We start from the raw sequence: 25,323 nt of genomic DNA, 5'->3' as shown, positions 1-25,323 counted from the left end.
CTAATTTCAGGTTTCATACCCTGACCTTCCAGCAGCTTTCAGGAGCACCAGATATCCTGGAAATTCCATATGTAGTGATCCACCTTAAACAATGAGATTTATGGATGCAGATGTTCCATCAGCCCTGTCATGGGTGTGAAAAGTTGGACACTATCCAGTGTTCAACAGCAGATGCTACTGAGTTGTAGGATACAAAACTGTGGAAAATGTTCTGGAATTGGGCAGAGGTGAAGGTTGTACAAATGTGCTTAATACCACTGAAACAATCATGTTAAAACAAATGAAACCTTACTTTTTATTTAAAATGAACTTGTGCCATAATATTTAAAAGGATTATAGGCATTAGGGTGAAAATGAGATTGGAAAGAAACACAAGGAGAAGGGAGGGAAGGGCAAGTGTTTGGCAGGACCTGGCCCCAGGTGGATTTCAGGAGCTGACACCTGCTATGGAGCCAGCAGCAGCCAACCACAGCCCCAGCTCTGGAGCTCATGAGGATGGGGTTCCTGGCTATTTCTCCCTTTTGTCTCAGAGCTGGTGAGGGCACTGGAGATGGAGCTGGCACAAGCTCTGCAGGTGGGACCTGAGCTTAGACCGGCACCTGAAACAGCAGAGGAGAAATGATCGTCAATGGTTCACGTTCCTTCCAGGGCCAAAAACTTTGCAGTGTCTGTCAGAGATAGTTCTGGGCATAAATCCACCCCAGGAAGGCTTCCCCACTCTGCCTCAACCACTGACTGCTGCATGCCTCAGTGTTCCAGGGCAGCTCCAGCACCTGGAATCTTTCTCTTTGTAAAAGGCCACTTCTGCTCCCCCACAGGCCCACAGTGCTCAGTCCCCACCTTTGGGCTCTGCCTCAGTGGGCTCAGGGTGGTCCAGCTCAGCAAGGTTAGGTTGGGCTGAGTGTCCCACCTTGATCAGCAGCACCTACCAGGACCCAAGGAGGAGGCTCTGGCCCTGGGGAGGACAGGTGTGTGCAGCAGAGGGAGAGGCCTGACCTCCCTCCCAATCTGCCTGCTCAGGGCACTCCGTGGAGCTGGTCACCAGCCTGTGCAGGAGGTGAGTGTTGGCACTGTAAGAAGTGGGTAGTCCCCTCTTCTCCCTCTTCCACTTCTTCCCCCTTTCCTTCTATGGGATCCCACTCCACCTACCTCTTCTGGCCTGATAATAATCTAGTCACTTGCGGACTTGCTCCTGAGCACCCCTGCCACCATTCTCTTTAATGTTTCCTTCCCCCAGTCCCAGTGTATGCTCTGTACCTCCTTCTTCTTCCTGCAACCCTGGCACGAGCACTGTAGGTCTAATCTGACTCCTTTTGCCATGGCCTCCATAACTGAGTAAATTTCAGGCACACCCGTTACTTGTTATCAGGTTGTTTCACACTACGGTTAAATGTGATGAGTTTTGTTGGGGTCCTTGAAAGTGCACACAGCCCTTCTTGCCGACCATGGACTTCTCTGAAGAATTCTTATGCAGCCTGCATGGACTATAGTCAGTTCTGCCCTCTGTGTGGTGCACTGGGTCCTGAATTTCCCTCATGTTGTGAGTGTAGAATTTAAAAAGTTGGAAACTTCCAAAGTATAACCTAATGGCATATGGAATTAAGGAACTTTTTTGCTGAACTATTCTTTTTTTAAATTTTATTTCATTAGTACATGTTTGTAGTACATGAAGTTTACATACATTTTAGGGAATAGGTACATGGACATAACACATCTTGATTCTTTTTTATTCCCGTTCTCACCCACCTCCCTCCCTCTATTGTCTTTCCTCATTTTCATAATTATTGTTATTATTTTTGTTCATGTTTACAGTCAATGTGGGTATTTACAAAGTTTGCCCTCAGTGTGGGTATTTGGTACAGATACATGACACATTTTTAGTCCGCCCGCACCACAACCGCATGCCTTTGATTTCTTGGACTCCTTCCCATTTGTCAAAGCTCTGTCTTCTTGTTTCCTTCTATCAGTCCTTTATTACAACTTCACCTTACTCAAATGGAAGATATCAGACGGTATTCAAACTTGTGTTTCTGATTTATTTCACTTAACATTACATTTTCAAGGAATCTTATAGAAAGTAGTTCTCAAAGTCAGAATCAATTAAGGTGCCTGCAAAAAATTGTAGATTGGTGGGACCTACCTTAAGAGTTTTTTGTTGTGTGTGTTTGTTTGTTTTGGTACTGGCAGTGGAACTCAGGATCCTCTGCTTGTGAGGTAAGCGGCAGAACCACTGAGCTAGATCCCTGGCCCTCTTCAGAGCTTTTAATACGGTAAAACCAAGTAGACCTAGAGGTGTAGCTCAGTGGTAGAGTTCTTACCTAGCAAATGTGAGGTCCTGGGTTCCTTTCCCAGTGCCACCAAAAGAAAGGAAGAACAAAACAAAAACAAAATAGCCTCGGTAGGTAGGAGAATGTGCAGTTTTATCAAGTTCCTACATGATGCTGAAGCTACCGGTCCCAGTACCTCACTTTGAAATAATTGTTTTTCAATATTTGGAATTTAACCCAGGGCCTCTGCACCGAGCTACATCCCCAGCCTATGTGTATATATATATATATATATATGTATATATATATATATAGAGAGAGAGAGAGAGAGAGAGAGAGAGACCTTGTGTCCAACTTTATGTGTACATGTACATGTATATACATAGTATATATACATGCATATATATGTACATATATGGCGAGACAGGGTCTTACGAAGTCACTGAGTTGCCCCAGCTGAGCTGAAGTTGAGATCCTCCTGCCTCAGCTTCCCCAAGCACTGAGATTACAGGAGTGCCCCACCGTTTCCACTCTTGAAGAACGCTGGTGTGGAATGCCAAGAAGCGGGGGGTCGTCCAGGTCTTTCGTGGAAACGCTCGTCCATCCTCCAGGAGTGGAAGACGAGTCCTCGAGACAGAGGAAGCAGCGAGAAAGGCCGGAGCACCTGCTGCTGGCCGAGGGAGGTGGCGCCCAGCAAAGATGCAGACTCCTGGACCGCAACTCCCAGGGCTCCTGGCGCCGACTCGCGCGCGCCCCCCTGCGTCTGCGTGCGCCCTGAAGGCGATAGGCGGGGAGCCGTCGGGCCGGTGGGAGCACGGGACCTTTCGCCCAGCGTCTCCGAGCTGAGGACCGCGGTGGCTGCGGGCGGCTGCGAGGTGGGCGGAAACGGAGCGGGAGCTGCGCCTGGCGGGTGAGTAGGAGCCGCAAGGGCGCCAGGTTCTCTGCGCCTCAGTGGTGTTGTCTTCTAGGTCGTGTGTGCGAGCGCGGGAGTCCGGGTGTAGGGACCCAGGACATACTACATTTTCAGTTTCACTCACTGCTATTGGGGTGTGTAGAATTTCTGTATCTTCTTCACTGAACTTTGGCAATTCATATGTTTCTAGGAATCTGTCCATGTCTTCTGTGTTTTCCATTTTATTAGAGTAAAGGTTCTCGAAGTAGGCATTTATGATCCTCTGGATTTCTGCTGGTTCTCTTGTGACTTCCCCTTTTTCATTCTTAATTGCATGGATGTGAGCCTTTTCTTTCCTTTTTTTTGATAAGGTTGGCTAAAGGTTTATCGATTTTATTTATTCTCTCCAAAACCCAACTTTGTTTCATTAATTTTTTTGTATCGTTGTCTTAGTCTCCATTGCATTGATTTCCTCTCTGATCTTTATAATTTCCTCTCTTGTGTGCGGTTTGGGTTTGTTATTCTCTTCTTTTTCTAGGAGTTTGAGCTTCTGCATTAGGTTATTTATCTGAGTTCTCTGTGTTTTCCTCATATGGGCATTGACTGCTATGAATTTGCCGCCTAGAACTGCTTTCATTGTGTCCCATAGATTCCTCAACGTTGTAATGGCATTATCATTTCCTTGTAGAAACTGTCTAATTTCTTCTTTAATTTCCTCTGTGACCCATTGGTTATTCAGGAGGGTGTTATTCAATTTCCACGTGTTTGTGGGAGTTTTGCAGTTTCTCATGTTATTGATCCCCAAGTTCATTGCACTGTGGTCTGATAATGTACATGGAGTGATTTCAGCTCTTTTACATTGACTTAGACATGTCCTGTGAGCTAGCATGTGGTCTATTTTGGAGAATGACCCGTGTGCAGCTGAAAAGAATGTGTATTCTGATTTTGTGGGGTGGAACACTCTGTAAATATCTATTAAGTCCATTTGTTCAGTAGCTTGGTTCAGTTCTTAAATTTCGTTGTTAATTTTTTGTCTAGATGATCTGTCTATTTGTGATAGTGGGGTATTGAGGTCCCCCACTGCAATTGTATTAGTGCTTACTTGGTTTTTCATGTCCATTAATATTTGTTTTGTATACTTGGGGGGATTCGTATTTGGTGGATATATATTTAGGATTGTCATCTCTTCCTCTTGGATTGTTCCCTTCACAAGGATGTAGTGACCATCTTTGTCTCTCTTAATTAGTTTTGGTTTGAAATCTACTTTGTCTGCAAATAAGATTGCTACCTCTGCTTTTTTCTGGGTTCCTGTCTCATGGAGAGCCATTTTCCATCCTTTTACTTTCAGTCTATGAATTTGTTTTTGAGTTAGGTGTTTCTTGTATACAGCATATTGCTGGGGTTTACTTCTCAATCCATTCTGTCAGTCTACTTCTTTTGATTGGTGAATTGAGGCCATTAACATTGATAGTTATAATTGATAGATATTGGCTCATCCTTGTCATGATGTTTTACTGTTGTTGGCTCTTCTTTCTTTTTCCCTCTTTCCCTTTAGTTTCTCACCTTGCCTGGTGGCTTCCCTCTGTTGAGCCTCATGGAGTTGTGACCTTCGTTGCCTTTTTCTAGGATATTGCTTAGAATTGTTTGGAGTGCTGGTTTGGTGTTCATGAAATTTCTCAGGTGTTCTTTGTTCAAGAAGTATCTAATTTCCCCATCGACTTTGGAAGAGAATTTTGCAGGATACAACAGTCTAGGTTGGAAATTATTTTCTTTTAGGGCTCGAAGTACTTCACTCCAGGCTCTCCTTGATTTGAGGGTTTGTGTTGAGAAGTCTGCCGTGATTCTGATGGGCTTTCCTTTATAGGTGATTTATTTCTTTCTTCTAACTACCTGTAGGATTTTGTTCTTCTGTTGGGTTTCTGGGAACTTGACTATTATATGTCTAAGTGTAGATTTTTTGTTTTTTGATCGTGGCTGGGTGGAGTCCTATATGCCTCACTTATCTGTATGTCCAATTCTCCGCCTCTGTCTGGGAAGTTTTCTACTATTACTCCTGTGAACAGTGTTTTATGTCAATTGTACTTTCTCCTGTTTTTTCGCGGACTCCTATCAGTCTTATGTTGTTCTTCTTTGCATCATCTAGCAGCTGCTGAATTGATTTCTCATGGTCCCTTACTACTTTTAAGAAATTTCTGTTTTCATGGTCCTGCCCCGCAAATCCCGTCTTCTATATCTGATATTCTATCTTCAGATTCTCTTAATCTGCTCTGCATGCTTTCAATGGAGTTTTTAATGTCCTGAATATCTGTTTGAATCTGTTTCATGGATTCCATTTCTTTCTTATGATGGGTGATCATGGTTTCCATTTCTTTCTTATGCTGGGCGTTCATGGCTTCCAGCATGTTTCTGAGCTCATCTATTTTTTTTTTTTTATTGGTTCCTGTTCTAGAGCCTCTAATCGTATCTCTCACTCTGCTCACCATCTGTGTAGTTATCTGGGAGATTATTTCTGCTTTGAATTTTTCTAGAGCGTCATTCATCTGTTCTGTTACTTCCTGTCTATCAGTTCAGGGTGTCCAGGTGGTTGATTATCATATTTTTCCACCGCATTTCCCCCAGAATTTGCCTTTTGTGGGGTGGAAGTCTGGGTTTGTGACTTTCTTAAATGTCTTCTCATTTTTGTTTTTGGTACTGTCCTTGGTTTAGTTCCTGGGTTGATATTGTGAAGTTGTTTATTGTAAGATCTTTGTTGATGTATTTAAAACCCTTATGGAATGATTGCTTCTCAGAGGTGTCTTCCGGATATAGCTGGTCTTTAGGTTTTGAGTCTCTAATGACTCTGAGGCTATCTCATTTTCATTATACCAGGAAGGACAACTGTGTAGATCAATCACAACCCCTTAGCCCAAGTGATACAATCAGCAACACCGTAGCATCAGATACATCTTAGAGAATGACAATTTGTGGTAGTTATTAATCTATCACCTTTAAAGATGAAGGGCCTCCTCCTTCAGGGTATGTCTCTGCTGTCACAATAGACAACGTGGGCAGCAGTGTGCAGTTATAAGTCAATGAGTCTCAGTAAGCTGGTCCCAGACCCGTGAGACTGAGGCAGATTCCAGGTTCCGATGGGAGCTGGTGATAAGTTGAGCTCCCTGTCCCTCCAACTTACCAATCACAGTGGTCTGGTGTGCCTTTATTGCAGAGATTCCCTTCACTTTTCCAGTGGGTTTGTTTTCATCAGGGAGCCTAAGACAGGCCCTCTCTCTGTTGTTCACTTGTGCCGCTCAGGACAATGGCTTTTATGTCCCCCTATGCCTCTGCAGTGTGTAACCAAGTAGCTGCACAGTCAAAAGGCCAGAGGTGGGGCTGGGGGGCGGGGGGTGCAGAGTGGTTGTGGTTGTTCCTTTTGAAGCATTGGCAACTAAGTTTGCCTGATGGATTTCTGCAGGAAATTCAAGAAGGGCTGTGAAAAAGGCCCTGTCAGGTGAGTGACACCGTGTGCCCCAGCATGAGGGAAGGCATCTGCAGCCAGCCCAGCTTGATGTGCACTGCCTATGCTTTTGATCCTCCGGTCAGCGAGCTCCTCTCTACCTTCTAGTGTGACTGCAGTAACGTGAGTCAGGCTTGAGTTTTAACCGGTGGAGACTGTGTGAAGCTGGCTATGGCTGAGGAAATCTACAGATTGATTCCTTTTCCTCAGTGGTCAGCCTTCAGGGTGCCTAGATGGATCTCAGGGATGGTTCTAGAAGTTGATGAAAGGGATTCCAGAGAAACAGCACATATGAACCGCCCCTAAATATTTCTGAAAAACACACAAAAGCACATTGGGATTTAACAAAATATAAAGAATTTCAAGTGAGTGGGACAGAGTATTCCGTCAGTTGTGATAGGTGCACATGGTGCTGTGAGTCCATAATTTCTCTGGAAGGATGGACCAAGCGGTCGATGTAGATGTGCCTGAGAGAGCAAGGAAGACTGTAGGTGTGAAGTTGGTAGGTGGAGAATGGTGCCTTTTCATGAAATACATTTTCACACCTTTCTGATTCTTCTGTCACATGAATCTATGATTTTCAAAGTCAGAAAGTTGAAGTTAAAGTCCCAGCTCCCCGATTGCTAGCTCTATTGCCTACTCTCTGAATGGGGTGAAATTTAACCTGGTGCTACAGGACACCAGGAGAGAAGCTCGCAGGAAATGCCACTAGAGAAAACCATCCAACTGTCTACCACTTAATGGACAAGTGGAGAAAGAAACACATTCTACCCATACAACATGATAGGATGCAATCATAAGTTGTGAAGTACTGTCACACTCTGCTGCGTGGTTAAAGGGAAAATATGCTTATTTTTCATATTCTTCTGTTAAATTTCATACATTTACTATTGTTAATGAATTTTTTAAAGTTCTCATTTTAATTTCAAATACAGTAAGTATCAGTAGATGATGTTGTATAAACAAAAATTCTCTGGAGTCTTTAGTAATGTTTAAGAGTATAAAGGGCAAAAACAAAGTATAAAGGGGGAAAAAAAGAGTATAAAGGGGACCTAACACAAACTGAAAGTAAGTAATATATATCATCTTTGGTGTTAAAACAAGATGAATATAATAATATGTATTCATTTTGGTTATACTGTATATGCATTAAGGGATTCTGGAATGCTATGCTAGAAACTAAAACTCATGGTAATTTTTTGGTTTTTTTGAGGTAGGGTCTCCCTTTGTAGTTCAGGCTGGCCCTGAACTCACTATGTAGCCCAGGCTGGCCTCAAACTTGCACCGGTCCTCCCACCTCAGTCTCCCGATTGCTGGGATTACCTATAATCCCACCTATACCTGTACCTATAGCCACCACTCCTGGCTCTGGTAGCTTTTTCCATTGTCTTTATTTATTTATTTTTGTACTGGGGAACGAAGTGGGATCCTTGCACTTGCAAGGCAGTTGGCAGAACCACTGAGCTAAATCCCCAGCCCTTCTGGTAGCTTTTTGAATAGGATTAGAGAAGTGTTGAGAATTAGAGAAGAGGTGACGCAGATTGTACTCTGTGTCATTTTATGCTTTTTTTTTTTTGGTACCAGGGATCAAACTCAGGACCTAGTGCCACTGAACTAAATCCCCGGCCCTATTTTATACTTTTTATATTTGTTCCGTATGACTGCTACACATTTTTAGAAAGTGGTTTTTTTTTGTGGCATATAGTTAGGAAATTTCAGACAAAACAATCAAAAAATGGAAATCCTAGAACCTACAAGAGTAAAGAATTCTCCTTTTCTCACCAGGTCTGCTGTGGTACAAAGGTCTAACACCAGCCCCCTGGGCTTCCTCAGGCTGGGACCCTGCTCCCCGGCACCAGCAGACACAGTACAGACAGTTGGACGAAGACTCTACTGGGTCTTCCAGGCCTTACTCACCTTCCCCTTTGGGTAAGGAGAATTTAAAGCAGCTATTTTCAACCTTATTTTCACTGTAACAAATCTGATGCGATGCACTCTTTTTAGGAACATGAGTTTACCATAGTAGTGATTCTGACCTGATTGGAGGGCATGACGCTTTCTTCTTACTTTATCCAACTCCTAACTCTCCTTTGAGAACCTCTGTATAAATCTGTTGGGATTGCTGTTGAAAATACAGTCAATAACTGGATCTTGTATATCAAAAGCACTCTCACTGGATTTGGGTTCTAACTGCAGAATCAGAGATCCTAGGTTAAAATGCATAGAGTGCCTTACCTGACTCATCACTCAGACGTCTAAAGATTAAAATACAAAAAGCCTTGGGTCACATTCATCAGAAGCCTTCCATCTCCACTAGGAATATAGTAGCAGCTTTGTTACAGATCTTCTCACTTCACTTAGAAATCATTCATGGTAACAAGGAGAACCCTTATGTAAACAGAAAAACCACAAACCACCCCTTCAGTGAAATTTAAGAGGCAGAGAAAATGCTTCAACTCAGAGTATGGGAAGCCAAAGCTACTAAGTCCACCGCATTAATTTTTTTTTGTACCGGGGATCAAACTCAGGACCTTGTGCTTGAGAGATAGGCAGCCGAACCATTGAGTTAAATCCCCGAACTTCATAGCATTTATGAGAAGCAGCATTGAGGTAATGGGAAAAACAGGTGGTGTGGAGGGGCCCTGGCTGCAGTCAGAACTGCTGGAGGAGAACTAAGGTGGAGAGCAAGATGCCTCAGAAGAAGGCAGGCAGAGCAGGGCTGCATATAACCATTCCCTAAGAGCCCTGTGATAGTAATTTTTTAAAAAAACACCAAAAATCAGCTTAAATTTCCTCATCACTTCTTTTTTTTCTTTGGTACTGGGGATTGAATTCAGGACCTTGAGCTTGTGAGGCAGGTGCAGCACCACTGAGCTAAATCCCCAGCCCCTCATCACTTCTTTTTTTAGCTAAAAAAAAAAATCTTCAAACAAAATTCTGCCCCTTCCTCACCCCGTAGCTGTCCCTAAGGTGTACTCCAAAATCTTTGAAGATAAAATTTAAACCTTATATCTGCAGTCAAGAAAAATGTCTGTGGAGACCTGAAACTATAGTGCAGTTCTAAGAATGTTTTAGTCAGGCTGCAGGAGTAGCCCTAAGCCCTGAGTTGACAGAGGAATTCCCTGACCTACTCCAACAGGCCTGAATTAGTCATTGGCTAGGAGCAGCCCCTGGGGAGGCCTAGCCTCAGCATAAATAGGAATCCACAGGGACGGCAGCTGGGCTTTTGGTCAGTTGTGCTCTTCGGTTCCACAAGGCTCATGCATTTTGTTCAAACTCTTGTGCTTCTGTCTTACACATGCTTGTATAGGCATTGATTCATTTACATGGCCTTCTTTCCTTTTGATCCAGTTATATACTTTTTAATCTTAGCATGCCCAATTCCTACATCATTGGTTCCATGTTAGTTCCAAACTAAAGCTTTACGACTTAAAATTTTGTAAGCTATTACAGTATATACTGAGCAGTTTGTGCATATGTTGCCTGTTTGCATCCTTCACTGGTTTTAAATAATTTCTTGTTCCTTTCTCCATCTTTTCTTTTATAGTTGGTACCATTCCTGAGCAGTTTAGTCAGTGCTGCTGTGGGCATCTTCAGGGCCATGAATCCAGGAGTAGAAACTCCTCAGGTAGGAAAATGTATTTGGTATTTTAATAATTTGAATTTCATTATGAATGGATTTAAGTTGTGTTTTTCTGGTCTTATCAGAAGAACTGAATTGATATGAAATATTTCCTCTGCTATCCTATTTTTTAGAATCTTGGTCTAATGTGTTTCTTTTGGGGGGGGGGCTGGGGAGATTAAACTCAGAATCTTATGCTATTGAGGCAGGCACTGAGCCACTGAGCTACATCCCTGGCCTCCTAATGTGTTTCTGTGTGTCATATAGGTAATATCCCTTTTTACATATAAAATTACTTTATGAAGATATTCTTAGGAATGAAATAACAGGTAAATTTTGATTGTCACACATATAATGAAAATATAGAAAGTGAAATTTCATGACTTTGATAAATACATACTTTTTTTTTCTTTTTTTTGTACCAGGGATTGAACTTGGCACCTTGAGCTTTCGAGGCAGGCGCCAGAACCACTGAGCTGACTCCCCGGCCCGATAAATATATTTTTGATGTATTTTGTTTCAAATGATTTTCACATAAAATCTGGATGAAATAGGCAATAAAAATCCAGATAATTCCAGCAAAATTATTATCTGAAATATTTACCTAGAAATCAGTGGGTTGGGGTTAGAGGCTTGTCAAATGTCTCAACTAATTTCCTTACTGCTCAGAATGCATTTTGTGTCTAGAGGCCTCTGATTTTAGAGACACTGTCATTTGGTATGTGCGTGACATAAAATTTGGCCTTCATACTCTTTATTTAAGCTTTTTTTTATGCTGGTGAGCACCTTACAAATCTGAAGAAAGAAGTGAATGAAGGCTATGAACTTTATTAATATTAAATATTAATTTCTTGCAGTTGAGGTACAAATTTCTATTAATTGTTTAATGAATTCTTAGAGGAACCCTGAAGGGCAGATGGGATATCTCCTCCTTATTTATGGAAAAGTAGGTAAACCAGGAGGGGTAGTGACTTCTTCAGTGTCAAACAGCAGCAATAATGAAGAATGAAAAACTAGGCTTTTAGAACTCTGATGCTCCAGCTCTCTCAATTCAGTCCTTCTCCACTTTCCAAATGCTTCCAAGTCAGCTGAAACAGGATCAGTGTCTGAGAACACAACACTAAATCAATTTATCCCTACCTTCTTCGGGGTAGTCACTGTGTAGTGAGACTAGTAGACATAAACTAATTATTTATAGTACAACAGAAAGGTGAAATCTGGGTGTGGTAGCCTACTCCTGTAATCCCAGCACTCCAGGATGTTGAGGCAGAAGGATTACAAGTTCAAGTGTAGCAATACACCTATAATTTAAAAGAGAAGTTTAATTTGGCTCACAGATTAATATATTCTTGATAAAGAGAGAGTATTCAGATAAAAAAGAAAAACATGCTTATTGCTTTACTATATTATATATATGTGTGTGACTAAAAAGATACATGTGAATTATACTTTTATAAGTCAAGTTCTGTTGTATGGGCACGTGAGGAGTTAGTTGAAGGAATCGTATGTAATTTAGAAAATTACTATTTTCTAAGGTTTTTAATATTTTTTTGCTTTCTAAAAATAAGAAACCACCAACAGAGCTAACAGACAATCTACAATATGGGAAAAGATTTTTAGTAGCTGTACCTCAGACAAAGGTCTACTATCTAGAATATATAAAGAATTGAAAAAAATCAGACCCCCCAAATTCAAAGACTCAGTTCAAAAATGGGCCTCTGAGATGAACAGACATTTCTCAGACAAAGAAGTAAAAGCAGCAAACACATATATGAAAAAATGTTCAACATCACTCATCATTGGAGGGATGCAGATGAAAACAACACAGATTCCACCTCACCCCACAGAGAATGGCTGCTATCAAGAAATCAAGTAAATGCTGGCGGGGTTGTGGGGAGAAAGGAACCCACCCTTCTCCATTGTTGGTGGGAGTGCAGACTGGTGCAACCACTGTGGAAATCAGTATGGAGATACCTCAAAGAACTAGGACTAGAGGTCCCATTTGACCCAGCTATTCCCCTGCTGGGTATCTTCCAAAAAGAATTAAAAGAATCATACCACAGTGATATATGTGCACCCATGTTCATAGCGGCACAGTTTGTAATAGCTAAAGCTTGGAAGCAGCCCAAGTGCCCATCAGCTGGAAACTGGATAAAGAAAATGTGGTTTTTTAATAAAATGGAGTACTAAGCCATAAAGAACGAAAAACCAGAGTCATTTATAGCTAAATGGATGCATATCGAGGCCATACTCTTAAGGGAAATAAATAGGATACACATGTGTAAATACTGAATAGTTCCTCTAGCGTGAGAAACTGATAGTGTAAACAAGGGTTAAAATGATGAAAATGAATAATTGATAATTTGAAATAGGAAAAAAGGTCCAAAGACGAAGGAGTGAAGAGAGGGGAAGGGGAAAGGAAAAGAGGGAAAGAAAAAACTATGAGAAAAGAAAAAGAAAATGGAAATGAAATCTATGTAAATAGGGAAGGGTGGAGGGGTTGAAGGGTGCACAGGTAATGGGGGAAAAAAGAAGAACCAAGATGTATCATGTACAGGTACAAACACCCAATGATAAATGTAAACAAATTGTATACCTAAAATGTACCAATAAAAGAACAAAAAAATAAAGTAAAAATAAAAATAAAGCTTAAGAAAGAGATGATGTAATTCACCATTCATAATATTTTGCCACTAATTTTACTTATGTATTTATAAAATTTATTTCTATAAAAGACAAAACACAATTCTAAAAAACTGAATGTCAGGTTTGGAACGAGATCAAGCCAAGAGTAGTCAGTAAGCAAAGCTTCTATCCCTGTCTGTTTTTAGAAAGTAGATGGTGGGCTGGGGATTTAGCTCAGCAGTTCCGCCTTCTGCCTATCAAGCGGAAAGACACGAGTTTGATCCCCGGTACCCAAAAAAAAAAAAAAAAAAGTAGATGGTTAGGGCACTAAGAATTTCTGTATGCTTTTGATGTTACTGGTGATGGTTTTGCTTGCAAGAAACTCCAGAGAATGTGTAACTAGAACTCAATTAACTAGGCACTGGCCACATTAAGATAAAAGTACCATGTAAGTGGACAACTCTTACGGTAGGCAATAAGGTGGTTGGTTATGTAAGGAGAGGAGTGCCTAGTCTCTCAGTCCCTTGATGTGAGGTCCCCTTAAAGTTCAAGAAAACTGGGAGACAAGTGTTGTCTTTGTAGAGAATATGAATACGCTCGGCTTTAAATGTATCACTGATGAAACTGACAAAACACAAAACATCACTATGCTTGTTATTGTTAGACATAATAAAACTCAGGATAGCTCTATTATCTTTAGGACTTAGACTGCGGTTTGCATATTTTTTAGTAAGGGGTTATCCTGGGTTAGTTTGAAAGTTTATTTTAGTTGCTATGTAAGAAAAGAGAATAATTACATTCATATACCCAAGTGTGGTGCATATAAAGATTAGAAATCATCTTGTTCAATGTAGGTCTTTGTTGTTTTTATTTCCTTTAACCATTAAATTTATAGATCTCTTCAGACCTTGCATTAATCTGAGTTGATAGCCACAGCTAAAAACAGCCGATCTATCCATTGTCATTAAATCTCCTGAGAATACAATAGCATACTTATTTTGTAAAGTTTGCCTAGCTAGTAATTAGACTGTCTCAAGAAAAGTAAGACACTCATCAGAATTCTCACTAATAATTGTCTTCTAATTTCTTAGGGTTTTGCCTTGTACTTCCTCACTTTGGGTTACTATTACGTTCATTTTCTTGGTAGGTTCTCCAGTGCCACAGGCTCAGTCACCGCAGTCTCTCTTATTGGGTGCTAGGCTGCAAAGCGCCCCCACCCTCACTGACATCTATCAAAACAAGCAGAAGCTCAGAAAACAGCACTCTGACCCTGTGTGCCCATCCCATGCTGGGGCTGGGTACAACTACTCACCTCAGCCGAGTCTGCCTGGCAGCCTTCGAACCTCTCCCACCAAGCACATGGGATCATCTCCACGGAGCTCTGATTGGTTCTTTGAAAATCCTTTACCAACAATCATTGGCTCTCCTACTAAGGTGTGTTTCTGAAAGCATTTTGTAGATTGTGAAACTGGTATAATATTTTATGGAAAGGATTCATGATAAGAATAACCGTAAATGTTTTTTTTTGGTACCGGGGATCGAACTCGGGACCTTGCGCTTGCGAGGAAGGTGGCGGAACCACTGAGCTAAATCCCCAATCCTAACAGCCCTAATTTTGATGAGCACTCACTATGTGCCAGGCACGGTGTAAAAACTTAACATGTTGGGCCGGGGATTTAGCTCAGTGGTTCTGGCGCCTGCCTCGCAAGCGCAAGGTCCCGAGTTTGATCCCCGGTACCAAAATAAATAAATAAATAAAACAAAAACTTAACTTGTTGAATACTGTATGTGTGTGATCCTATTAATCTTCAGAAAAGGAAATTGAGGCTCATAGAGCTTAAAACACATGTTACAAAGAGAAGAATCAGTGTTTTAAATTAATTTTATTGGTACAGTTTACATATACATAACAATCACATTTATCAAAGGGAGTTTTACCTATACATGATATATCTTTTTTTTTTTTTGGCAGTATGTAGAAAGTGGTTTTATTATAGGGATGGCAGTGTTGGTTCAGCATTGGAAGATCCACCCCCAAAAGTCATCATTTTAACAGAGGAAAGGAGAAAGCCATATGATCCTGTTACTAGTTGGAGAAAGAGTATTGGACTAAATTCTACAGCTGTTCATGGTAAAAGCTATCAGGAGACTAGAAGTAGAACAGAACCTTCTCAACAGATCAAAGACATGTATTCCATACTTCCAAGAAAAACTCCTTCTACGAATGGAGACGATACAATGCTTTCTCTCTAAAGTGGGGAACAAGGGCATATATGCCTACTCTTCATCTGTCCATTAGACTTTGAAACATAGGTCTAAATCAAAATAGTCTGGCAAATAAAATGACACAACTAGGATAGGATTGGCATGGCAGAAGCAAAATCTTCATATGTAGATGAAATGATCATCTACAGAGAAAATACTAAGAAATCTCTAGGAGCCCCTAGAACTTGTACTTGAATTTAGCAGGATTAGAAAACACAAGGAATATATAAAAATTCAGGTCTGTGTATACTTGCTATAAATGACAAACTGGATATTGAACTTTAAAAGTTATGTAGGAGTACAAAGGACCCAGAAAAACCAAAAACAAAAACAACAGTGTTGGAAGATGTTTAGCACCCAATTTTAAGACTTCTAAAGCTACAGCAATCAAGGCAGTGTTGGTGTTAGGAAAGAGATATAGATCATTTGAATAAAACAGAGAATCTAGAAATAGAACCACACATATATGGTCCACTGAGTTTTGAAAGATTATTTAACATTAGCATTTTATAGAATATAAACTTGATTCAAGAGCCAAGGAAGAGATAGTGTCTTCAGCAAATGGCACTAGAACACCTGGGATCCGTGTATAAAAAATTAACCTCAACTCTTTCTTTCCATACATGAAAATAACTTGAAGGGATCTATGAACCTAAATATGAAAGCCTAAAAGTATAAAACTTTAAGAAGAAATTATAAGGGAAAATATTTATGAATTCAGGGCAGGCAAGAACTACCTAGGATACAAAAAACATGATGTATAAAAGAAAAAAATTGATAAATGAGATTCCATCAAAATTTAGAACTTTAAATGAAATCATTAAAATGAATAGTAGTCCTTAAACAGACCATATTTACAATGCATATAACCTGTGAGCAGAATATATAAAGAATTCTTAGAGCTCATTAATAGACAACCCAATTAAAATGTAGACATAAGAAGATGATAAATAGCCAGTATAGCACAAGGAATGGTGTGCAATTCTAGAATCAGAAAAATACTAATCAGTATAATAATAAGATTGAATTATACACTCATTAGGGAGATGAAGTTAAAAGTTTTAAAAGCCTTGTGATGACTTTTTCTTTTTGTTGGATTCTCCCCCTTTGCGTTTAATTTGTCATGCCCAATGGATTCATTCTGCTGGGTTTCCTGGGGTTGTGATCCTCATTGTCTTTTCCTAGGGTATTGTCTAAATTTTTTTGGAGTGCCGGTTTGGTATTCACGAAGTTCCTGAGGTGCTCTTTATCATGAAAGCATCTTATTTCTCCATCAATTTTGAAAGATAGTTTTGCAGGGTACATCAATCTGGGTTGGAGGCTGTTTTCCTTTAGGGCTTGAAATACATCACTCCAAGCTCTTCTTGCCTTGAGGGTTTGCACTGAGAAGTCTGCTGTGATTCTGATGGGCTTTCCTTTGTATGTGATTTGTTTCTTTTCTCTCACTGCTTGTAGAATTTTATTCTTCTGTTGGATTTCTGGAATCCTAACTATTATATGCCTGTGTGTAGATTTTTTTTGATTAAGGTTAGCTGGAGTCCTACATGCCTCACTTATCTGTATGTCAAGTTCTTTTCCCCTGCTTGGGAAGTTTTCTGCCATCACTTCTGTGAACAGTTTTTTTATGTCATGTGCACTCTCTCCTCTTTCTTCATTGACTCCAATCAGTCTTACGTTATTCTTCTTTGCATCGTCTAGCAGCTGCTGGATTGATTTCTCATGTTCCCTTACAATTTTAAAGCAATTTTTCTTTTCCTCCTCACTAATTGCAATCTTATCTTCTATATGTGAAATTCTATGCTCATATTGGTTCATTCTGCTGTGCAGACTTTCGATGGAGTTTTTAATCTCTTGGAAATGTGTTTGTATCTGTTTTATGGATTCCATTTGTTTCCTATGTTGGGATTCCATCATGTTCCTCAGATCCTCTTTTTTTTATCTGTGTCCTCTCTAGATTTATTAATCATGTCTTGCACCATGAGCAAAATCTTTGCTGTTACCTGAGTAATTATATCTGATTTCATTTTTCCCAGATCCTCTTTTGTTGCCAGTTCAGAGAGTCCAGGTGGTTGAGTATCAGAGTGTTCCATCTCATTTCCCTTTGGGGTTGCTGTAGGTGATCTGGAAGTCTGTTTTTGAGGCTTGTTTATGTGTCTTCTCATTTCCACGGTGGGGGGTGTGTGCTTCTGTCACCTACGGTGGCTCACCTTCTCTGCCCTAGGAGCTTGGGAGGATGGCATTGGGGGATCTTCCTTCCGGGTGCTGGGACCGGCTGAGCTTCACTGTCCTAGGAGCTTGGGATGGAGGTGGGGAGCTTCCTTCCGGGTGCTGGAACCCGCTGAGCTTCACTGCCCTAGGAGCCTGGGATGGAGGCAGGGAGCTTCCTTCTGTGTGAGTAAAAGCTTTCTTTGTTTTAGTTTATTCTTACATGAGAGTAAAAATAGAATAAACTTCCAAACAAATCAAAACACTTTTGGGGTTTTTTCCCTACAGTTATGTATGTTGTGTTGTCTTTGTTACTCTTCTCTATGATTTAATCTATATTCTGATTATATCTTACAGATGATGGAAAGGTGTATAAGAATAGATTGCTAAAAAGTGTGAAGGTCCTTGATGGTGAGTGAGAAGCATGGTGAAAGAACAAATAAAAAATCCTTGTGTTAGCATTTTCTTTTAGATGTTCCAGGTTTGCTTCCTGCCCATTTGTTGATCCATTGTTTTATGTATATATACATATATATATATATATATATATATATATATATATATATATGTATATATTTTCCCCCCCCCGCTACCGGGGGATAGAACTTGGGACCTTGTGCTTGCGAGGCAGGCAGTGGAACCACTGAGCTAAACCCTCAGCCCTTCAAGTGGGATTTTTGATAAGTGACTATGATTAGCATTTTTCGTTCTTGAGGATCACTACTCATATTAATCCATATCCTTCTTTCCTAAGGGCCACGGGTCAAAATTTAAAAAGTAGAATCTCTTTTGGAAAATGTGGGAATTAAAATAAAAGATGAAGAACTTGAGGAACTAATGACCCAGCTATCAACTGATAGTAAGTATAGATGTCACTGTGCACTTCAGAACAATATTAACCCTTTCTATTAGATCTGCTGAAAGCATCCTTTTTAGTACCATAATGAAATAAATACAAAAAAGAAGACTTACTCCTGACTCATGAAGAAATACCACCTTCAAAAATGCCTTTAAAGGGCCAAGGATTTAGCTCAGGGGTTCTATGGCCTGCCTCGCAAGCGCAAGGTCCCAAGTTCAATCCCCAGTACCAAAAAAAAATGCCTTTAAAAATGTAGGTTAAGGATACCACTTGCTGGAGTCAGCCGTGCCTGGGAATACCACACTCTTAAGAAGCCTTAACAATGATAAATTGAGCTGGGCATGATGGTGCACACCTGTAATACCAGCATTCTGGAGGCTGAGGCAGGATTGCTGCAAGTTAGAGGCCAGCCTGGGCTATACACTGAGTTCAAGGCCAGCCTGAACTTCATAGCAAGACTGTCTCAGAAAACTAAACCAAACCAAAAAAAACAAAAACGTAATAAATTGGAAGGATAATTGAGAGAAAATTTTAAGAGAAAAATTAAGAAAGTCAAATGAGCCCGGAGAAAAGGGTTACAAGACAATTAACTAATATCCCTAATGTAGAAAAAATAGTCCTTGTATGGACTGGGAACAGCGGTGCAAACCTGTAACCCCAGCTATGCTGGAGGCTGAGGCAGGTGTATTGAGGGTTCAAGGCCAGCCTGGGGTACATAGTGAGTTCAAGCCTGGCCTACATAGCAAGATTGTGTCTCAAGGGCCAGGGATTTAGCTCAGGGGTTCCACCACCTGCCTCACAAACACAAGGACCCGAGTTCGATCCCCAGTACCAAAAAAAAAAAAAAAAGATTGTGTCTGAATCAATCAATCAATAAGCAAGCAAGTAAGCTGGGGGTTTAGCTCAGTGGTCAACCATTTGCCTTACCTAGCGTACCCTAGGCCTGGGTTCTATCCCCAGTACCACAGAAAAAGAAAAAAAATCCTTGTTCATTGAAAAGAAACATAGTAAGAATAAATAAGCAAATAAGCATATAGGTAATTCGTAGAAGAGAAAATGTAATGTAAATGCCCATTAACATATGAAGAGATATTTAATCTTACCAATAATCTTGAAAATACAAAATAAAACGCAATACAGAACCATTGTCATTCGTTGGACTAGCAAAAATTAACAAGATTGATAATATCCAGTTTTTCTAATGGCATTTAAGAGTTGACATTGTTATATATACTTTTGGAAATATAGTCTGGCAGTAGCTAGGGAGAAAAACATTTTCCCTGATGAATCCACTACATTCCTTAAGTGTAGTGTACAATATTTCTTTGTACTTAGTCATGGTGCCTGTTGTACTACAAACTTGCTGACAAATAAATTAACCCTACTTAATCTTAGATTCTTCATATGTAAAAGGGAGAGTTGAACTAAATGATTCTCTATGGTCATTTCTTACTCTCAAATTAATATAGATAATTAGGTGCATGTAAAGCACCTAGTGCAGTCCAGAATACTCAGTAAATGTTAATGATATAGTGAGGAGGAGACAAAGAAAAAAGGTGTTGAAAAATAAAAAGAAGGAAATTCTATGATCTATGAATATATTTTGGTTATTATAAAAACACAAGCTATAACAACATTTATTAATTGTAAGTTTTATATAAATAAATAAAACAGGATACAATTTAGGGCATTTTACAGGAAATAGCACTGGGCTCATTGTCTTCCTTCTCCACTACTCCTGTCCTTATTCTCAGCAATTTCATTATCTTCCTTACATATCAGGAACTTTTGACTTTCCTGTGCCAGGGACCCCTTTGAAAGTCTAATGAACAGATCACTTCTGAGTACATTTTAAAATGCATTAAATACATGTAATTGCAAAGAAGCTAATCATATTAAAATACAATTATCAAAACATTTAAGATATAAATTGTTAGCACCTATTAAGCATTTAACAAGTTCTAGTAGCATGTCACATTTTCAAGTAGTGATGAGCATAAACAACATTTCAATATATTTGCAGCAATATCTCTGTGACATGAAAATGTCAGTGATTTATGTTAGTAACAAAAGTTACAGATTCTGCTACTACCACAGATTGTTGCCTAAATTAATAATTGAGAAAAATGATGCTAAGTTTCAGTTAATGGTTAGTGAAAATAAAGTTGTTTATTCTCCAATTGAAGCTCAAGGAACCCCTGAATTCTCTCAATATAGGGTAGAGGAAGCCCGAGTTAAGAATCCCTGGCTGAGGGCCTGGGATTTAGCTCAGTGGTTCCACCACCTGAGGTCCCGAGTTTGATCCCGGTACCAAAAACAAAAAAAAAGAATCCCTGACTTAGGTCATCCGTATAACACCATGACTTCCTGTTCCTTGACCTCTTTAATTTCGATCATCTTTACTGCCTTTCACCTTAACTACCACTCATACAGTAATGACTTTATCCTCACCTATTTCTTTATCATCTCCCAAATCTCTCTCACATATAGTCTCCCAGTTCACTTACTATGCAGACATTTCCAGTTTAACACCATATAGCAATTCCTGGGGGGGGGGGGGAACCTCCCATTTCATAAAAATGCCCATTAAAATAACTGAACTTAATTTTGGAAACACACTTAAAATCTTTGCCACTTTGTAACCAGAGCACCGGCAAAAGCTTTAATTGATACTACCTGAGGAAAGTTGAACAGTCCAGGCAAATGGCTCAGTGTCTGGAAGCTACTAAAAAGGCATATGTACACACATCCTGTAAAAAGAGCTGAAAAGTTGTTTGCTGCTCTGAGATAATGTGGATGGAAGATCTCTGAACTATTGAACCTGATTTCTGTCCTGTATCACTGGCACTTGTCTTGTTTTTGGTTTGGTTTGGTTTTTTTTTTTAATAAAACAGTAAGTGTTCCTGCTATAGCTGCTATAGCTTCTCGCTGACAGTTCTACTTCTTTGAATTTGGAAAATTATATATGACTCCACAGGCTTTCTACATTGCTGTGACGTTATTCCGTTTACCAAATGAATATGAGGCACTGGTGCTAATGAAATGTATGCTGCAGCAGAACAGTGTAGAACTCCAACTCCATCTTCTCTTTAGTCACATGAAGACCTTCATGCCTCTCGCCCTACAACTCTCGTTATTCAGTACCTCCTCTCACTACTATGCTCTCATTGCTTTCCTTCCTTAAATTAAATTATACCCTTAACATCGTAATACCTTACAAACTCTCAGAACTCCTGGCAAACTTGCTTAGCAACAACAGAGCCATCTCCTTACTATATGACCTCTTTAACTTCAATCATCTTTACCTGTCATTCACCTGAACTACCACTTATACAGTAATGCCTTTATCCTCACCTTTATCTTCACTTTACCTTTGAACAGCTTAAGATTGCTGGAGAAAATCACAAAATCATGCTAATAGAAGTCACTTCACATAATGGGCACAGTAATTTTATAGCTTCTGTGTTCAGATTTCCAATGCCTCCTTACCTTAAGTCTGAGCTGATGACTTCACCTCAGACTTCACACAGAAAATGGATGCCATTAGATAAGAATGTCCTCATTTTCCTGCCTCCATTCCTATGCACCTACCAAACCCATGCCCATATGCCCTACCTTTTGTTTTGCTAGACAGGGGAGAGAACCACTGGGCCATCTTTTCATTTCTGTTCTGGTTCCCATTTCCTCTTACATTCTCAGACTTAACTCTTCCAATATGATATTCTCTTTCTGGCCTGAATTATTAATTTCTCCCTCCTACTGTCTCTGTTTCCACTGGTATGCAGCCGTGCTTTTCTATCATACTTGTTCCCTGCCAGCTACTGCTCTAATTCTTAGTTCCTCTTTACAATAGAGTTGTCTCAAAAAGTTGTCATTACTCATTGTGTCTCTTTCCTCACCTCCCATTCACTCTAGATTTCCATGTCCACCATAGCACTGAATTAGCAGCTCTCAACCTCCTGCCAAGGTTCATAGTCAATTCTCTTCTCTTATTACACTTGACGTCTTGGAAGTATTTGACACAAGTGGCCATCCCCTGTTTACTGGAACCTTTTTCTCATTTTCTTCACATTTCTTTTTATTAGTACATATTTTCTTCATATTTTTGAAGTCTCATTCTCACTTGGTTTTCTTCTTCCCTCACTGACAGCTTCTTCCCCATTTCCTTTTCTGACTTTTCCTTGCCTAGAAGATCTCTCATTAATAAAGTTCTTCAGGGCTAGACCCATGGCTGTCTTTTTATCTATACTCTCTTCCTAGGAGATTGCATCCAGTTTTATTGGATCAGATATCTTCTCTAGCTTAGGTAATACTGAGGAAATGAAAATATGTAGGGTCAGGTTCATTTCTCCTTCTCCTTACGTTTAACTGAAACCAGTCACTTCTTAATTTATGTTACTCTGGTGGTCTCGAAAGCAAAGAAAAAAGGAAGATATAATAATGATTCATTATAGATTGAGAACTTTGTAAGATAACATTTATCTCTAAGGATGTCTAAATTACAAGGAAAATTAGAAAAAAGATCACTGGATTCCTCTGATTTTCATTTTCTCAGAATTCAGTGCGATGTAAATTGTGTCATTCTCAGTAACATCAGCTTATCTGTGTCTGAAGCATATTTCCCTTGTCTTACAGGTGATAGAACTGTTGATCTGAAGGATCTAATAGATGCAGTCAGTTATATCAAGGGTGAGTTGTGAGACGTGGTGGAAAAATTTTATAAATAGCATTTTAATACTTTAAAATTAATGGTACAGAAAAATATTTTCCATTCATAAAAGTTTAAATTTTTTCATAAAACATGCTCTATTTTTACGGATGCTGCTGGACTTCAGTAAACAATAATCTGTTTTTAACATATCAATGCCCATGATATTATCTGAAGTTTTTTCTTTTTTTGTTTCTATTTTTATTAGTATGTGTTTGCAGTACATAGTGATGACATTCACTGGGGAAAATTGGTACATGTGCATAACACATCTTAATTTTTCCCATCCCTTTCCTCTCCTCTCCCTTTCTTCTTCCATCTCTTAGTCCCCTTCCTATTTGCAAAAGAAGTATCTTCCTACTTCCTATTATCTGTCTTTAATTTTGCTTTATAATTTATTTTTACTTTGGATTTCTTATGTAAAAGAAGCCGTACAATATTTAAACTTGTGTGTCTGATTTATTTCACTTAACATAGTCTCAAAGTGCATCTTTTCCTACAGATGACTCAAGTTTGTCCTTCCTTGTGGGAGAGTAATACTCCATTATGTATAAATACACATTTTCTTTTTTCATTCATCTGTCGATGGACATGTAGACCACTTCCAAGATCAAGCTATTATGAGTTGTGCTGCTGTAAGTATAGATAATGCATGTATCATTATAATATGATGTCTTTTTTCATTTTTTGTTAGTACATGTTTGCAGTACATAATGATTACATTCTTCATGCGGAGTTGGTACATGTACCTAACACATCTCAATTCTTTTTCCATTCTTTACTCCTCCCCTCTTTTCCCCTCCCTCTTCCTCCCCCCATCTCTTGGTCCTCTTTCCCTTCATGAAAGAGGACTTCCAGAACTATTTCAGTAAGTAACAAGAGCAATGGGGCAAATGTGTTTGAAACAAGGGAGAGCATTTTGAGGGGGATTAATGGCTGGGTGTCTTACTGTAATAGTTGTGGAGGGTTTTTTTTGTTGTTTTTTTGCACCAGAGATCGAACTCAGGACCTTGCACTTGCGAGGCAGTTGCGGCAGCACTGAGCTAAATCCCTGGCCCTATAATAATTTTTTATTTAAACGTTCACTGCATATTTTGATCACCCCTTGTACATGGGTGATGATATATATAAGTACTACGATATTGTTTTGTAAATTGCCCCAGAATATTTCTGTAATTCATTTCTCATCTTTCTAAGGAGAGGTGATTGATATTGAGAATTTAGTCAACTTTCTAGCAAATGAGGGGATTGAACTCACAGAAGAAGAAATAATCATTTGACATTTATTGGTGAGAAGTTTTTTATAATTATCTTGTCTTTCTAAAGGTATATTTTTGTTATCCTGTACTGAAGAGCCTCAGAAACTATCTTGATTTTTGTATCATCTAGTACAGTGCTTCCTAAACTTAAATGTGCCTATGAGTCACCTGGGCAACTTGGAAAAATACAGATTTTGGTTCGGGTCTGTGGGGCCTGAGATGCTCCATGTCTAATGGATGCCCAGGTGGGGCCAATTGCACAGACCACACTTTGCCTGTAAAGTACGTGAAAGATGAAGAAAAGCAAGGATATGTTGAGATTATGACTAGACTTTTATTTCCTAAACCACAATATGCTAGTTTGTGCCTGAGGGCATGATTCCTGCCCCAAAAAGTAAGGGAAGATATTAGAGTGATTAAAATTTAAAAATAAAAATGAGTATTAGGGAGAGACTCGTAAGAGAAGCAAGAAAAGATTGGAATCAGTTGACTTTGCTTTATTGAGATTTCTACTGACTTGAGTTACATGTCTCAGCTCCAGACCCTTGTGTTATATAACTACTTTAAAATTTCTACTACTTTTTTTGTTGTTCTGATAAAAAAAAATTAAGCATATTGGAGCGTAGCATTTTTACCATAACATTTTAATGACGTTGCCAGATAATTTCTATAGTTCTGGCCTTAAATTTAAGATGGTGTCCTGAGCTGGAGATGTAGCTCACTCACAGAGCACTTGCAAGGTCCTGGGTTTGATCCTCAGTAATGAAAAAAACACTCCAGCATAATCCCCATGTACTCCTAAGGAGCCTCCTCCCCTACTTTCTTTATGTTATGCTCCAAACCAATGGAACTACTCACAGTTCCTTCAGAATACCTTGTTCCTTCCTACTTTTATCCCTCAGTTAACACAATTTCCCCTGTCTAAAATACTCCTCCTCCCTTCCATCTCCATCTATCCAAAGTCCAAGCATAAAATCCTATTTCACTGCCCCATGTTCACTGTTACATTCCTTGATTCCTATCACTATCCATCCCCTGGTCAGAAGTCCACTCTTCCTTCCCCGAACTCTTGTGGGCTTTGTTGGTACAACTCATTAGAGACTCAGAATATGCTGCCTCGTTCTTTTA

At 39.6% G+C, this 25,323-nt stretch overlaps 1 protein-coding gene and 1 long non-coding RNA gene across 11 annotated transcripts in view; both read left to right on the top strand.

Annotated features, from left to right (window-relative positions):
* The first annotated feature begins 2,711 nt into the window (after positions 1 to 2,711).
* On the top strand, positions 2,712 to 14,233 carry LOC147820670 (uncharacterized). Its single transcript, XR_015448343.1, has 4 exons — positions 2,712 to 3,177; positions 8,438 to 8,581; positions 10,200 to 10,280; positions 14,047 to 14,233. It is a non-coding gene; the product is annotated as an uncharacterized LOC147820670 (long non-coding RNA).
* A 3,487-nt stretch (positions 14,234 to 17,720) lies between these two features.
* The window catches only part of LOC101700545 (EF-hand calcium-binding domain-containing protein 3), a 48,299-nt gene continuing 40,696 nt past the window's right edge, over positions 17,721 to 25,323 (top strand). For 9 of the 10 annotated variants that reach the window (XM_087203846.1, XM_087203841.1, XM_087203836.1 and 6 more), the window contains exons 1-4: positions 17,721 to 17,780; positions 18,124 to 18,228; positions 22,864 to 22,917; positions 23,439 to 23,571. The gene's annotated coding sequence lies outside the window, so the exon portion shown is untranslated. Of the gene's footprint in view, positions 17,781 to 18,123; positions 18,229 to 22,863; positions 22,918 to 23,438; positions 23,572 to 24,133; positions 24,226 to 25,323 lie in introns of all 10 variants that reach the window. The other variant, XM_087203837.1, reaches the window with a different exon arrangement.

This window comes from Heterocephalus glaber, unplaced genomic scaffold, assembly GCF_053883595.1.
Source record: "Heterocephalus glaber isolate CG9 unplaced genomic scaffold, H.glaber_assembly_v1.0 deba00001811, whole genome shotgun sequence".
Classification (NCBI taxonomy): domain Eukaryota; kingdom Metazoa; phylum Chordata; class Mammalia; order Rodentia; family Bathyergidae; genus Heterocephalus; species Heterocephalus glaber.
This window is presented reverse-complemented; position numbering and strand designations above follow the sequence as displayed.